Raw genomic sequence first — 14,489 nt, 5'->3', positions numbered from 1 at the left:
TGTCACACATCGACCTTCAGTACAGATGTGCCGACAGTGCAGCCAGTACGCAGATGACAGTTACCGAACATGAATTCAGTTTCCCAGGCCCGGGGGCTGCGTTGGCCCCGACATCTGGCCAGGCTGCCAGTCGCAGCCGGGCCCCTGCTCTCCCTCAGCTGAAGGCCTCTTCCTCACACTGTGTCCCACGCCGAGCTTCCAACGCTGACGGCCCCCACTGGCCTCTCTGACATCAGCGCGCCAGAAGGAAGCTGGGACTCAGATTCCGGTGCGCGCTGACTTTGGAAGCTCGGCGTGGGACAGATTGAGGAAGAGGCCTGCAGCTGATAGAGAGCCAGTGCCCGGCTATGACCGGCAGCCGGGCCTGGCCAGAGGTTGGGGTCAACTGGCAGCGCCAGCCGCCGTGCACAGCCTGACCACCCCCAAAATAAGTCTAATATATATATATATATATATATATATATATATATATATATATATATATATATATATATATATATATATATATATATATGTGTGTGTGTGTGTGTGTGTGTGTGTATGGGGGGGGGGAGTGTTGCTCTTTTTTAATATGTATTGAGGGGGAGTGTTTTTTTTTTTTTAAATATGTATTGAGGGGAGTGGGGGTCTTTTTTATATGTATTGGTGGGGTGGGTGAGTGTCTTTTTAATATGTATTGGGGGGTGGTGTCTTTTTAATATGTATTGGGGTGGTGTCTATTGTGTATTTTGTGGGGGGGATTGAGTGAGAGTGGGGTAATTGACAGAAGGTGGTGGGGAGCGAGAGGGGTGAGGGAGTGAGGAAAAGAGGGCGTAAGAGAGACGCAGGGGAGATAAATACACGGGAAGAGGGGGTGAAATAGAGGAGGCTCGTGAGGTGTGAAATCGTGGGGCTCGCAATACCGCCGACACAGGGCAGGGGAACAGGACATAAATCTAGTTCTGGGCCCCGGGAAATCTGTCTGTGGCCCTGTATACAAAGGATATAGCTGGTAATGTTGTATACTGGCAGATATGTACAACTTTCATATCACAAACTCTTTGTAGAGAGTTATTTATGGAGATGAATCAAGGTCAATTCAAAGCAAAATTGGCACAAACTGCATCATTTTCATTTTTTAATCTTTGAGTCAATGCATCAAGATCTTCCAATGCATGAAGGTTCAGCTCTTTGTGTCCTGTGCATCAGTATGAAATGTAGGATAGAAGGAATAAGACAAAAACTTATGCTACACAGATAATAACAAGACATATTTAAGTTCTGTGTTTCTAAGTCTCTCTTATCCTGTCATTGTGGTTAAAAAGTACAAAGAATAAAGTTGCGTAAAACTTTTCTGGCCAACAATTAGGGAACTCTTACATTGGACACAAGAGTCAGCCGAAAATGGAGCAAAGCTTCTACTCATGCTTTCTTTCAGTGGATACATCTCCCCACAAAGTCTCTGCACTCTCTCATATATAGAGAACTGCATTGTTGAATTCTTTGGAAGCAGACATTTTACAAAGTTATAAAGAAAATGCGACTGCACCTTCCTCTTCATAAAGAATATTACATAAAGCTTGCTTAGATTGTAAGCTCTTCGGGGCAGGGATTTCCTTTCCTATTGTCAGATTTTGCTGCGCTTATTGTATTATTATAATTCCCCGTACTTTATTCTTTGTGAAGCGCCGAGTACACTTTTGGCATTATATAAATAAAGACATACAATAAAGCGTTTATAATACATGGCATCCCTTATTTAACAGGATTAGGGTCACCTCAATTCACATGAACACCACTGCTCTTTTCCTCCCTTCATTGTAGGAATCGCAACTCTTTATCCTCCTCGCTTCTCTCGTTCCCCAATAACAGCTCATTTTTACCACTTCTATCTTGAAAGACATACATTTTAGTATTAATAGACAGGTAGTTGTGTCCAGTCTCTTCCGTTCAGCTCCTCTGTGATGTTGCCATCAGGTGATCATGATGTTCTTCCAGGAGCTGTGGCACTCAGGTGACATGTCATCTCAAGCACCCCAAGGGTCCTTATAACAGACACCTTACCTCATCAGCGCTCCGATCGCATACTCCACTGAAAAGGGGGGCCTACCCCCTCCCTGTCACATCCGTCCAGAAACCAAAACTGAGGGTCCGTGGCACAACTCCCTGGCACTGAAAGGGTTAAAGCAGCAATCCGCCGTAAAAAAAACATGTTGGGGTTTTTTTTTCCCTAGGATTACCCGAACCAGGGAACCCCAGGAAATTATCCCTGGTCCCTCCGACATACGGGAGCCCCCTGGTTTCTGAGATATTGTAGTTTGTGCCAGTGTTTGACACAACAAAACTACCGTATTGGCCTGAATATAGTGCTGTTTTTTTCCTAAAAATGTCCTTCTGAAAACCGTATTCGGATTATATGCGCAGCCTAACAACACCTTTTATTTTTCCTGTAGACCACCTTCAAAACTTTAGAGTCGTATTATGTGCGAGGACGTACTATATTCGGGCCAATACGGTACCAATATGGCCACCAGGTCACCAATAGGAAGCTGCACTGTCAACGTTTCACATTTTTATTGGCTGTCCCAAATTGTACATTACGAAGTAGATATGTTCCGTCTGGGAGGAAATATTATTGTCCCTCGGACGAAAAGAGATCTCTCGGGAACTAGGACCCTCGGGATTCTGGTGAATAAAACTACCTACCTCCCCCACCCCCTTCCCAAAAAAGTTAAAGCAGCCAGTGAAGATTGACGATTTAAAGAGGTAGTTACGGGTAGAGCTAAAACTAATGCAAGTGGCATGTTTAACACACTTTAACTTTCCCTGTCTCCATCGCAACTGATTGTGAAAAAGAAAAAACCCCTGCAGCAATCTTTACCAAATCTACCTTCCCTTTTACATTGAATTGGGTTTTCATTTATGATTTGCAGCTTGGTGAGACTGTAGGAGGTATTCAACAGAGACCATGAGGCAGTGACTCAGGAGAGGGCGACATTTGTACATGGCAAGGGCTGCAAATGGTTCTGGGTAAAATCAGGAATGGGCTTAGTGAGAAACCACTATCCACAGGGGTGTAACACACGTGTCAGGGAAAAACACAGCTCTGCTGTGACAACATCAGCTATTCCTGGACATTTTTGCATCGCAATCTATTTATCTGAACGGCCGCTCTATAATGTGTTTTGAAGCCATCTCCCTGTGCTGGAAAAGATTTCAGTGCCACTTATTTGACTAGAGATCATATCTGTTCCAGCATCGGGAATCGGCTTCACCGCATATTAAATAGGGGCCTAAGCCAGCAACATTATTTGGTGTGTTGGCCAATATACTTTTTTTTTTAATGTGTATATATACATGTATACACACACAGACGCTGGGAGCAGGGGGGAAGGGTACACAGGTTTACATTATGGTTATGTACGTTACTGATGTTGTGTGTACAGCACCCCACTCAAATAAAGTGTGTGTGTGTGTACACTTTTGTGTGTAATACTCAACACTGGGTGTTCTACATATAATTTAAATCTGAAAAACACTAAACACAAAATAGTCACAGTACTATTAGCGGAAATACATGTCTCCCCTCTCTCACCATGTGCTCCCCCAGCCGATACATGGTGTACAACACCTCCTGCTCCCTGCAAGGTCCTGCACGCGCGCCTCCCTGCTTCTTAGCTCCGCCCACTGCATGCACTCGGGGTTCTGTTGGCCCCACCCCTACAGAGTTGTTGTTCTGTAAGCTCCGCCCACCTCGCCTGGGTCTGCATTCTGTTGGCCGCGCCCACATATGGGAGCCCTGTCAGTGCAGATGGAGTTGGTGCATGTGTGATCATGCAGTGCTTTGTCACTGAGGGATATGTGTGTTTCTGAGAGGCTGCCAGGTACTGATTAGATCTTTGCTACAGAAACCTAGGAATACGAACATGGGGGGGAAAAAGGCATCTTGATTCAGCAGTGCTACTTCCCTGCCATCCTAAAACATTCCAGTATGAAGGCAGCACTCATCAAAGTATAATATATATATACACACACACACACACACACACCCTCAGTAAGATGAGTGGGTGCTGTTAGGAAAATGGGAACCTCTAAATACAGTATAACATCATTACACAATTTGTTTAATCCTCCAGCACTGCAACTTCGGTAAAACAAATTGACATTTATTCAATCAATGCAAACAGCATTAATACGAGCAACGTTTTAGGCTTGTGCCTGAAACGACGCCCATATTAACGCTGGACCTCGTGATTACGCTGTTAAAGCAGCAGTCCACGCTGCCATCGGCGAAGATTCGGTTCAGGGGTTCACTAAATGGCTGTCAGTGCAGCAGAAGAGGACCAAAGATGTAAAGTTCTGTGGAGAAGATCATGTGACCAGGCAGTTACTAGATACAATGGGTCAGAGTCTGTTTCAGAAGAGGGAGTGTGACTTTGTAAATTGTTGCTATAGAAACAAAAAAATACTTACATTATAATACATTAAAAAGTAATTTCAGAGTTGTTTTAAAAAAAATGCTACAACTATTTTCTCATAGTACAGAACTGATTTATTAAAAAATACAAACACATGTAGGATATTGCGTGGTCTGCAGCTTTCATGTAAGTAGATAGAACTTTTTAACATGCTGATTGCATCAATTGATCTTGGAACACTAGCAAAATGTCGTCATAGCATACAAAACACAGTTGGGAAATAGATTATGTGGTTTTGAAGGGATTAAGCATAGAATAGAAATTTGTTAGACTTGTCTAAGACGTGAATGTGCTCACAAGTGGTATTTGAGACACGAGAGATGGGGAGACGAGAGACGGGGGAGGGTTGGGGTTCCCCAGAATTTCACAATCTAATTCTAGGGTTCCTAAATCACTACATTAGACAAAGGAACAAAAAACAGAGTGATGGATCCTCATCTCCTATTTCCACAAAAGCCTTTAAATTGCCATTAGTGACCTCATTGAATTGCTTATTTGGAAGTCAGGGAGGATATATATCAAAGGAACCTATGTACTAAGATCACATTTGGATATCTTTTGTGCATCAACATTTTGGTACAAAAAAGTATTACAAATCTTAATAAACTGTGCATCGTATGTATGTATGTACGTACGTGTGTGTATATATGTATGTACGTGTGTGTGTGTTTGTATGTATGTATGTATGTATGAAGGTTGTTATGTGACTTATAATGTAGGATCCATAATTTGGTGTTTTTAAAAGATTTCTTCCCGGATGGAATACCTGAATAATAACAATTAAATTAAAACAGAATGATGCCTATTTTGTATGTATAATTAGTGTTACTAAACCTAAATGATTAGTGTCATATGATTTATAATACAAATTTGTAGAGTAATGCTGCACTCCCCAAAAAGCAAAAGAAATATAAATACCGGTGTTCCTGTTCAGGAATCTCTGTGAGGTACTCTACTCCAATATCTAATAGAAAGGAAAAAACCTGGGCACTGCGGATTAGTGCTATGCCATTTGCATTTGAGAAAGGCCCTTGAGGCCGAAACGTCATACATATTTGGCTCACAAATACATTTTCTAAGCAGAAATCCGCAGTGCCCAGGTTTTTTCCTTTCTATATGATTTATAATAGCCATAATGTGAAAATAATAAATTTTGTTAACCTATGTAATGAAACATTCCTACTGCGTCAAATAATTAAATTCTGTGTTAGCAGTATAAACAAACACACATTTCAGTGTACGCCAGGTTCAACTCGGAGGACAATTTTGACGCACAGTCTACTTTCTCTAGCCGCTAGTGCACTAGTACTTTGTTTTTTTGGTACATGCCATTTACATCTGGGCAACGAGCATATTCCATTTCCGTGTGCTATAATAGTTGACTAAAACCATGTTTGGTACATAGGCCCAAACACAAGTGCAATACAAATGTAATATTCCCGTGTGTCAATTTTTCTCCAAAGGTTCCATTTGTTATGCTTAGTACATATGTCCAAAAAGTCTTCTGGCTGCAAAATTAGGGCAAATGTGGATCAATAACAGTGCCAGATGTACTAAAAAGTTGCTGTTCTTCATGGATAAACTTGGTGCAGTTTGCTCCACTTTTTCCTTGGTGTTGTGGCCTGGAGACTTTGATACATAACCCCCAATATGTGTATTATTCACCTATTCCAATATGGACACAATGCACCCTATAATTATACTGAGTTACAGGTTAAGGACCCAATATAGGGCCAGGCATCATGTATGGTATGATGTTGTGTGGGGCAGTCTTTGATGTAGTTAGTGTGGAAGGGATACAAGTCCAATAGGAGAGATTTGGAGAATTTCTAGGTATCATGTTTCAGAATTTCAAAATGGATACAGGTATATCTGCTCTAAGGGTTGTTAGCTTTAACTTGTCCATGAATGATTAAGATTAGAATCAGCTGTATTCCTAATTTATTTGTGAGGAGTGAATGGTGATCTTTTTTACACAACTCGTTATATCTTGTTATAAACTATGTCGCATAAACATTTAAAAAATAAATATATATATATATATATATATATATATATATATATATATACTTTGATTCCGATTTTAAATGCAATATATCTATCAAAACAAAAAGGCAAATATCTATTATTTCCTTGTGTAAAATAAAGAGTGCTAATCTTTAGTAATGATCTGTTTCTCTCTTTTTCTCTCTAGTTTTTTTCAATTGGAGAGTAATTGCAAATATGTAACAAATAGCCTGGAAAAAGTTCCCTTCGTTTATATGCAATACCTCATTTGCATATTCATTACTTGAAGAAACTTGTTGTGATCCGTAGTGTTCTTCTAAATGGTGTTTAATTAAGAATAATATTTTTGTAAGGTGAAAGACTGACCAGAAAATAATAGATTTTTTTTTACCCTACCAAGGACTTGAACTTCCAGTATGTTAGTTGCAAAACTGCTGTTATCGAGCTTCATATTGACATCAACAATCTAGTGAAGTAGCAATATTTATAGTCAAAAACAAGCAAGCTCACTTCCATTGATTTAGCTTCATCCAAGACCCTCTGTTTGCCTATAAACTTGTTTTTCAATCCTCCTACTAAAGAAATTCACAGGATGGTTTTCTTTGCAACTTGATGTGACATGTCACATGTCGACGACCTGTTGAGTTTCATTTATCATGGACAAAAATACACAGAGGACACACTGGGGCCTATGCAGCAATTTGCGATATGTGTGTGTCGGCAGCGCGCTTAAATCTCCTGTGTTTGCCGGGAATTTGCTGCTAAATGCAGTAAATGGCGATTGTGAGGGAAATTGGTGAGTTGCACATGTTGCGAGTACAAGGCGCAGCGCTCCGTGTTCCTGCAGTCAGTGGCGGATGACTGCATGTATCCGTATTTCACTTGAATGTGGCGTCAACCTCTGCACATAAATAAAAAATCCTCCTTCTTGCTTAAAGCATTCAGTTACTCACGGTAGTGACTGTCTTGCTGTTACTGACATTAGCAAACCTTTTACTGCTGTCCCTAATTAGATACTTTTAGAAACATACCTGGTGCAGTGCTACAGTTGTGTCTTCTGTTCTTTGACATGTGAAGAGGTGATACATGTGTGCATGTGACTTGTGACATTTCATGTACATTTCTGTCTGTGTGTTGGACTCTGTTGCAAAGCTTACAGTACATTTCAGTGAGTTGCTGTGTGTACTGTAACCCGTGCATGCAGCAAGAGGCAAGATACGTCATGTATCTGTATTGAAGGAGAATTTGGCGGCAACTTTTGAACATGAAAAAATCACCTCATGATAGTTTGACGCATTCTGTTACTCACAGCAGTGTGTTTCTTGCTGCTAGTGACATTAGCAAGGCTTTCACAGCGCTGTCCCTCAATAGATAGTTTTAGGAACATACCTGCTTCTTGTCATTCACAAGACAGACACCTTTGGCTAACATTAATAATGTATTTTATTATAAACAACACATGTAACAGGTTCTGAATGACATGTAATACAATTGAAGCTGCGCTGCCAGCAGCAACAGTACAATGACACAACAATGTCACTAGCAGCTGAAATTTTCGGCTCTCGCCTGCTTGTTGGTGCCTTCTTGTATTGCCGCAGCTTTTTGGCGCTTTTCTCGCAAGGAGTTTCTCCCGCGCACCCCCGAGATCTTACTCGGCATCTACTGAATTCTGCGTGCTGCTTAATATGGCGAAATAGCCATTCTCGCCACCCCGCCGGCGCTTGATTTCCGGCAACAATTGCATATGCCGTTTTTCAGGTAACTCGCACACATACCGCCATCAACTGCATACTACATGCCAATCTCGCAATAAAACAGCCAAATTCAGCCTTCTCGCAAGTTACTGCATTGGCCCCACTGAATCAAAGTGAATGGAAGTCCTACGGACATACATGTGCAATATTAAATCACAAATGCAGAGACTACTGTAGGATACCAGAGAAAAAGTAGCAATAAAACTGTATTAATTTAGATACGGGGTGAGCAAACTGAGGGCGCGAGATTTTTTTTGGGGGGGGGGGGGGGGGTGACGGTTACAGAGGCCCCACACTCTTCAGGACGAGGCCTCTGTAACTCACTTGCCTGAATTGAGCCGGCTGCGGGCCATGGCAACGTGGGGTCACGTAACATGACCCCGCAGTGTCATTTGACGCCGCACTAAAGGTAAGGGGGGCGCGACACAGTGGGACAGCAGACAGGGGGCGCAGCGCAGGACGTTTGCGCACCCCTGAATAGCTCACTCATGAGTTTGAAGTATGGGGTGTAGCCTCACATTGAACTTATGTAAAGTATCCACATTAATATGCCCGTAGTAGATTCAGGATTCAAAAACACAACTCATTTTCTACCTTGAACTTTAACTTCTTGGCCAATTTTTTTAAGATGTCCAAGAGTTTTCTGTAGGAAACAATGATCTCAGATTTTTCTTCTATGAGAGTCGTGTAGTTTCAGAGTTCTTCTATAATGCAAAACATTTGTAATATTTTAAATAAGTAGAAATAGCCATTTTAATTCATATGGTCCTACATTCTCTACACATTTCTCAGTAACCCTTTCGTCCATGTCTTACCCTGTCTGATTATGTACCATCCCCTGTACAATGAATTCACATCTCCTCCCTTAGATGTTATCATGTTTTGGTTTTTTTAATCACAGCAAATACAAATATCACTTGTGAGCACATTCACATGTCTCAGACAGGTGTGCAACCCTGCATTTCACCATTATCTCTTAGCATACAGTGCTTCCACTGCAGCAAGGGATTCTGGGAAACGACATGCAAATTACTTATGGAATCTTTGTAAATCAGTATTGCTCACCCTAGGAAGAGAGGAAAACTCTCAAAATCTTGTCTTATAATATCAATTGTTAGTCCAAAAAAAAAAGTATCACCTAATTCTGAAGTACACATTTACTCTAACTAATCTTGTAATAAACTACAATGCAAGTTTTTTGTGTGTGTGTGTGTGTGTAAATGTAGCATTTAAATAGAAGGAAATGTACTATTTCATTGTGTGGCTCCTTTTGTTTCAGGCTAGTTTTCTACACAGGTTGAGGTCTTCAACATGATGTCCATTGTTCTCCTGGCAGAAGAACATGGTCAGGTTAACAGCAATAAAACGTACAGTTTGGGAGGGGAAAGAAAACACTGCAAACCTTCAAACAGTGCCCTTACCCCCCTCTATCTGGTGAAATAACATGAGCCTTTCCCCTCCCACTAATTCCCAGGCAGAGACTGAGTGTCTCCACTCACATAATGGGGAAGAAAGTTGAACAGTGTCTTGGGGAAGAGAATCATTTCATAAGGTAATGGCAAAGTGTAAACGGTGCATCTTTATTGATAGGGGTTTTTGCATTTGCCCTGTGAATAACAACGGGTTAAAATAACGAATCCCCTTAATTGTATCACCGTTTTAACATCTAAGCATGAAGCCATTACCCCCTCCAAGGTAACACTTGCTGTTTCACACTTTCTTCAGTGCTCATTCGCATGATAATGCAATTATCTGTGTCACTGTATGCAGTGTTTGCTTACTGCCCATGAATGGCAGCCTAGAAAAGCGAATCCAGCTCCGCATTGTCTGTATTCAGCATAGTAATGTCCTTCTCGCTGAGTTTTAATGCGTGCTACGAAGTAGATGAAGAAATTGTGTATGTAGTTATTTATACATACAGAAGGGAACATAAATGGTGAATATTTCTTACAATAAGATATATTAATAAGCAACTGTACTATTTCTAAAATTATACAGTATATATCTATTTGTATAATTTGGTGTGTGTGTGTTTTATGGTTTTGATATAAATACATTATATATAAAATATATATATATATATATATATATATATATATATATATATATATATATATATATATATATATATATATATATATATATATATATATATATATCTCGATTATAGAAACTCACAGTTGCTATATATCTAACTATATCTAACTATAGCTTTTAGGTAGCACACAGTAGATGTAATACTTCCTATAATCACGTAAATAATATATTATAATGATATATATATTGCATACCAAAACATTTAGGTCATTATCGAAAATGCTCCAAGGATCAGAAGGAATATAGCTGATATCTCAGATAACTAATTAGCCCTCACATCACTATGACCATATGTGTGTTTGTATGGCACATCTCTGCTCATTGTCTTGTGATGAAACGGAAGGTGAAAGTGAGACGGGCCTGGCTTTTAGGTGCAGAAATAAAACGGACCGGTGAGGAAGAATAGATTGCCTTTGGCAAGAAGAAAACAAAAACTGAAATTAAACGGATGGATTGCGATCTGCGCTGGCAATCTTGTAACAGCTGCATTTGCAAACGTGTCTGGCAACCAAAGTGTTAAACACGATTTAAAAAAATATATATATATTAATGACAATTAATAGTATTCATGACAATTTGGAGGTGATGCTTTTGGAAGAAAACACCCCCATATAGAGCTTTTATTGTAAGGAATAACATCTACAATCCAACAACACATGTCATTAAAGCTGCTATGGAAATATGTGCCCGTGTCAGATACTAATGCACAGAACAAACCGGGTGGGAGAGCTTTAGGGCTGAGATGTATAGTGCCTGGAAGTGTTATTTAAGTGGTGCTTATTAAATTAGCATATATCCATCGTCATATTATTATTATTTTTTTATTATTATTTGCCACCCCCATCTGCAACATAAAAAGTCACAAATTTGTTCTTTGATTATCAGAATATCATTGAATTTAGCAGTTTTAGCACATTTCGACCACTTTTAACCAATATACACAGTGTTAAAATACTCTACTAACAATTTCTTAAAGTAACACTTAGGAACATATTCTATTTTCTTGTTTAAGCATCAAAATCAGCTAATTAATGCAATTCAAATACATTTGACAAAACGAATTAGTTAATACATATAATATTACTAGGATGGAACAAAGTTTAAATGGCAAGTATATTGAAATAAAAATGCTGACGTTTAGAGCAAGCTAGGGATTTTTAAAGTAATTCTGGTTATGAAAGAAACTTCTACTTCTGATCACTGAGTTTTATAGATTATCCGGCAATATGGGTTTCTCCAAATCTTTACATTTCATGGGATCTCCTAAAACGATTCGAAAGATTTGTTCTTTTTCTTGAACTGGAGCACAGCGACATAATATAAACTGAGTATTTAAGTTAAAATACAAATATTTATTGTTACAACATCAAATAGGGATTTTAACAGTCGCCACACACCTTGTCATCATTGCAAGTCATATTTCATTGTTTGAGTCGCCATCAATAACACGTTTAATAAAGAAGAATCATCATGTTACTTACACCCTTGAATTTACATTTCTGTTCTAAATTAAAATGACCACTAAATTACAGGATATACCGCGGAACTTTGTTTTTTTGATGGTCAGACATCCCCCCAAAAGGACGAACTCTCACATTCTGTGGGAGAAGCAATGCGAAATGAATAGAAATATATACAACGAAATATTAACATTTGACTTTGAAACCCACAGTCCTCCATGTATGGGTGCGTATCAAGAAGATTATATAACCGTATAATATCTACGTGAATGCACAGTGTTTCGTAGGAATGGTTTATACACCGATTTAAAGTAAATGTGTGTATTTTAGCTTCACTCATTTACATCACCGGATAAACAGCAAACTGTACCACTACCTGTATATAAAATAAATCTGACTAAATAGCCAATTTACATCACCGGATAAACAGCAAACTGTACCACTACCTGTATATAAAATAAATCTGACTAAATAGCCAATTTACATCACCGGATAAACAGCAAACTGTACCACTACCTGTATATAAAATAAATCTGACCAAATAGCTAATTGCATGCAATGGTTATGGCCAATATAAGAAGAACATGCTATTTTATAAGAAGAACATGCTGCATTAGGTATGGTTTCAGATCCAATGCACGGTTTTCTTACTTGAATAGTAGATGTAATATGCAATATTTATACCTCACACAGGCAATGTTACTAAGTTCCATGTTTTAGTTCATAGGAAACTGCAATTATCCCGTCACAAATCTGTGCCAGTATACAGGTGGAAAATCATAATGGTTCTGCTGGTAAAATAAGGATAATTCCCATTAATTCCTATAACCAGGTATGTATGGGTCAGATAATGGCACAGCAACAGAGCTACTAGCAGCATTTAGCAAAGACGATGGTGTGAGTAGGAGGAGAGAAGATTGCGTTCTTATTGTGACCTTTTCAATGTCGTGTTCCTATCCCCAAAAAGTATGTGGGAAAGCAATCACAAATAAATACATTCATTGTGCCTTCAGCTACTACACTAGTATGGGAGATAAACTAAATATAAAGGCATGAGGGGCAAAAGGTCCATGGGTACGAGGGCTAAGGGTGTAAATCAAGACCTTTGCGGATATAGGTGTAATGTGATGTCGAGGAGGTGTTGGGGTATTCTGTTCAGGCATCTGCTCCCCTTTAAAATGATCTTCATTAGCTTCAGGAGATCAGTCTCTGCAGCATGCATATTTAATGAATGAAGGGTTGAATGGTGTGAGGTTCTGGCAATAATAGGATTCCTATTCAATTTCACTGCCTTGCTTGTTGAACACAAGGGAGTGGATCAGGTGTGAAGAACACGAGGCACCTGAGAACAGATAGGATGACGTTCCCTAGCAGAAACTTGTCGCATTTGAACTTTAGGTCAGGTAAACAGACCCACACAAAAAAAAAGCTGTGAAATAGAAAACAACAGAAAAAAATATATATCAAGATTTCGTTTAAAGTAAAGCAGCACAAGTTAAGAGTCTATGTTAAACACATTGAATAAATGCTTTCCGGTGATATACAAAGACAGTGTAAAGAGCAGTTCTAGTGAGGATGAAGAAGAACTCTGTATCAGGACAGTGTTATACTGGCATCAAAGTCTTATTTTTGGAGAGGTCATTGGTTGCCCACTCAATACAATGTGCCTGTGTGCGCAGGGATCACAAGTGGTATTGAGATGTGCTGCTCAGGTCCTGCAGGTGAAAGGTTAGGAGAAACACACAAGAGCCTTCTATTTTCACGTATTTATTAAGCAGGGCTAATAGATGCTCTGAGCCACAGGACTTTTACTAAAACGCAAGCCCTATATATATATATATTAGGTGCTGAAAAGTGGAGCAGATCATGGGGTTTCAGCACTTACAAATTTATTTTTTATTTCAACACCCATGCAGATCTTATCTTGTGAATATACATCTCTCTCTCTCTCTTTTTTTTTTTTTTAACAAATTGTGCTGCTAACATAGTTTAAATGAGGAATTAGCAGATTTGTTTGTTATGCTTTAGGAAGGTGTGTGTGTGTGTGTGTGTGTGTGTGTGTGTGTGTGGCATATGCTTATTCTTTTATTAATGGAATGTAGATGTAATTGTCTAAATGTAGAATGTCAGTTCTTCTACTCTTGGGTTTTGGGGATGGATGTAAGACTACCCACTTCTCCCAAACACATAATCACCTGCATACATGTTTGTACTAGAGCCGCTTGGGTTTCCATGTTACTCTTGTTCTATACTCGGGAATCCACCAGTCCAGCTGAAAGTATTTGTTTGATCATCTGTCCTAGTTGTGTTAGTTATTGTTACGAAATGGGTTGCTTTCATAATAAGGGATGTTTCCTGTTTTACCTCATTACAAAACAAAAGATTTAACACACGAATAGCATCCTGAGTAAAATATATAATCTAAAACAACCCAGACAGTTTCAACTTTATGCAAACGATGAATTAATTCCATAAGTCTAACTGGTTAGAGAAGAAAGCACTATCTATCTATCTATCTATCTATCTATCTATCTATCTATCTATCTATCTATCTATCTATCTATCTATCTATCTATCTATCTATCTATCTATCTATCTATCTATCTATCTATCTATCGTGCTTTCTTCTCGCCAGTTAGACTTATGGAATTAATTCATCGTTTGCATAAAGTTGAAACTGGCTGGGTTGTTTTAGATTATATATTTTACTCAGG

General features: G+C 39.2%; 1 long non-coding RNA gene across 1 annotated transcript; it reads right to left on the bottom strand.

Moving 5' to 3' along the window:
• Window positions 1-11,646: 11,646 nt before the first annotated feature.
• On the bottom strand, window positions 11,647-14,047 carry LOC142492085 (uncharacterized). The gene is made up of 2 exons (XR_012800725.1): window positions 13,971-14,047; window positions 11,647-13,204 (listed from the first exon to the last, which is right to left on the bottom strand). It is a non-coding gene; the product is annotated as an uncharacterized LOC142492085 (long non-coding RNA).
• Window positions 14,048-14,489: the final 442 nt, after the last annotated feature.

This window comes from Ascaphus truei, chromosome 4 (genome assembly GCF_040206685.1).
Source record: "Ascaphus truei isolate aAscTru1 chromosome 4, aAscTru1.hap1, whole genome shotgun sequence".
Taxonomy (NCBI): domain Eukaryota; kingdom Metazoa; phylum Chordata; class Amphibia; order Anura; family Ascaphidae; genus Ascaphus; species Ascaphus truei.
This window is presented reverse-complemented; position numbering and strand designations above follow the sequence as displayed.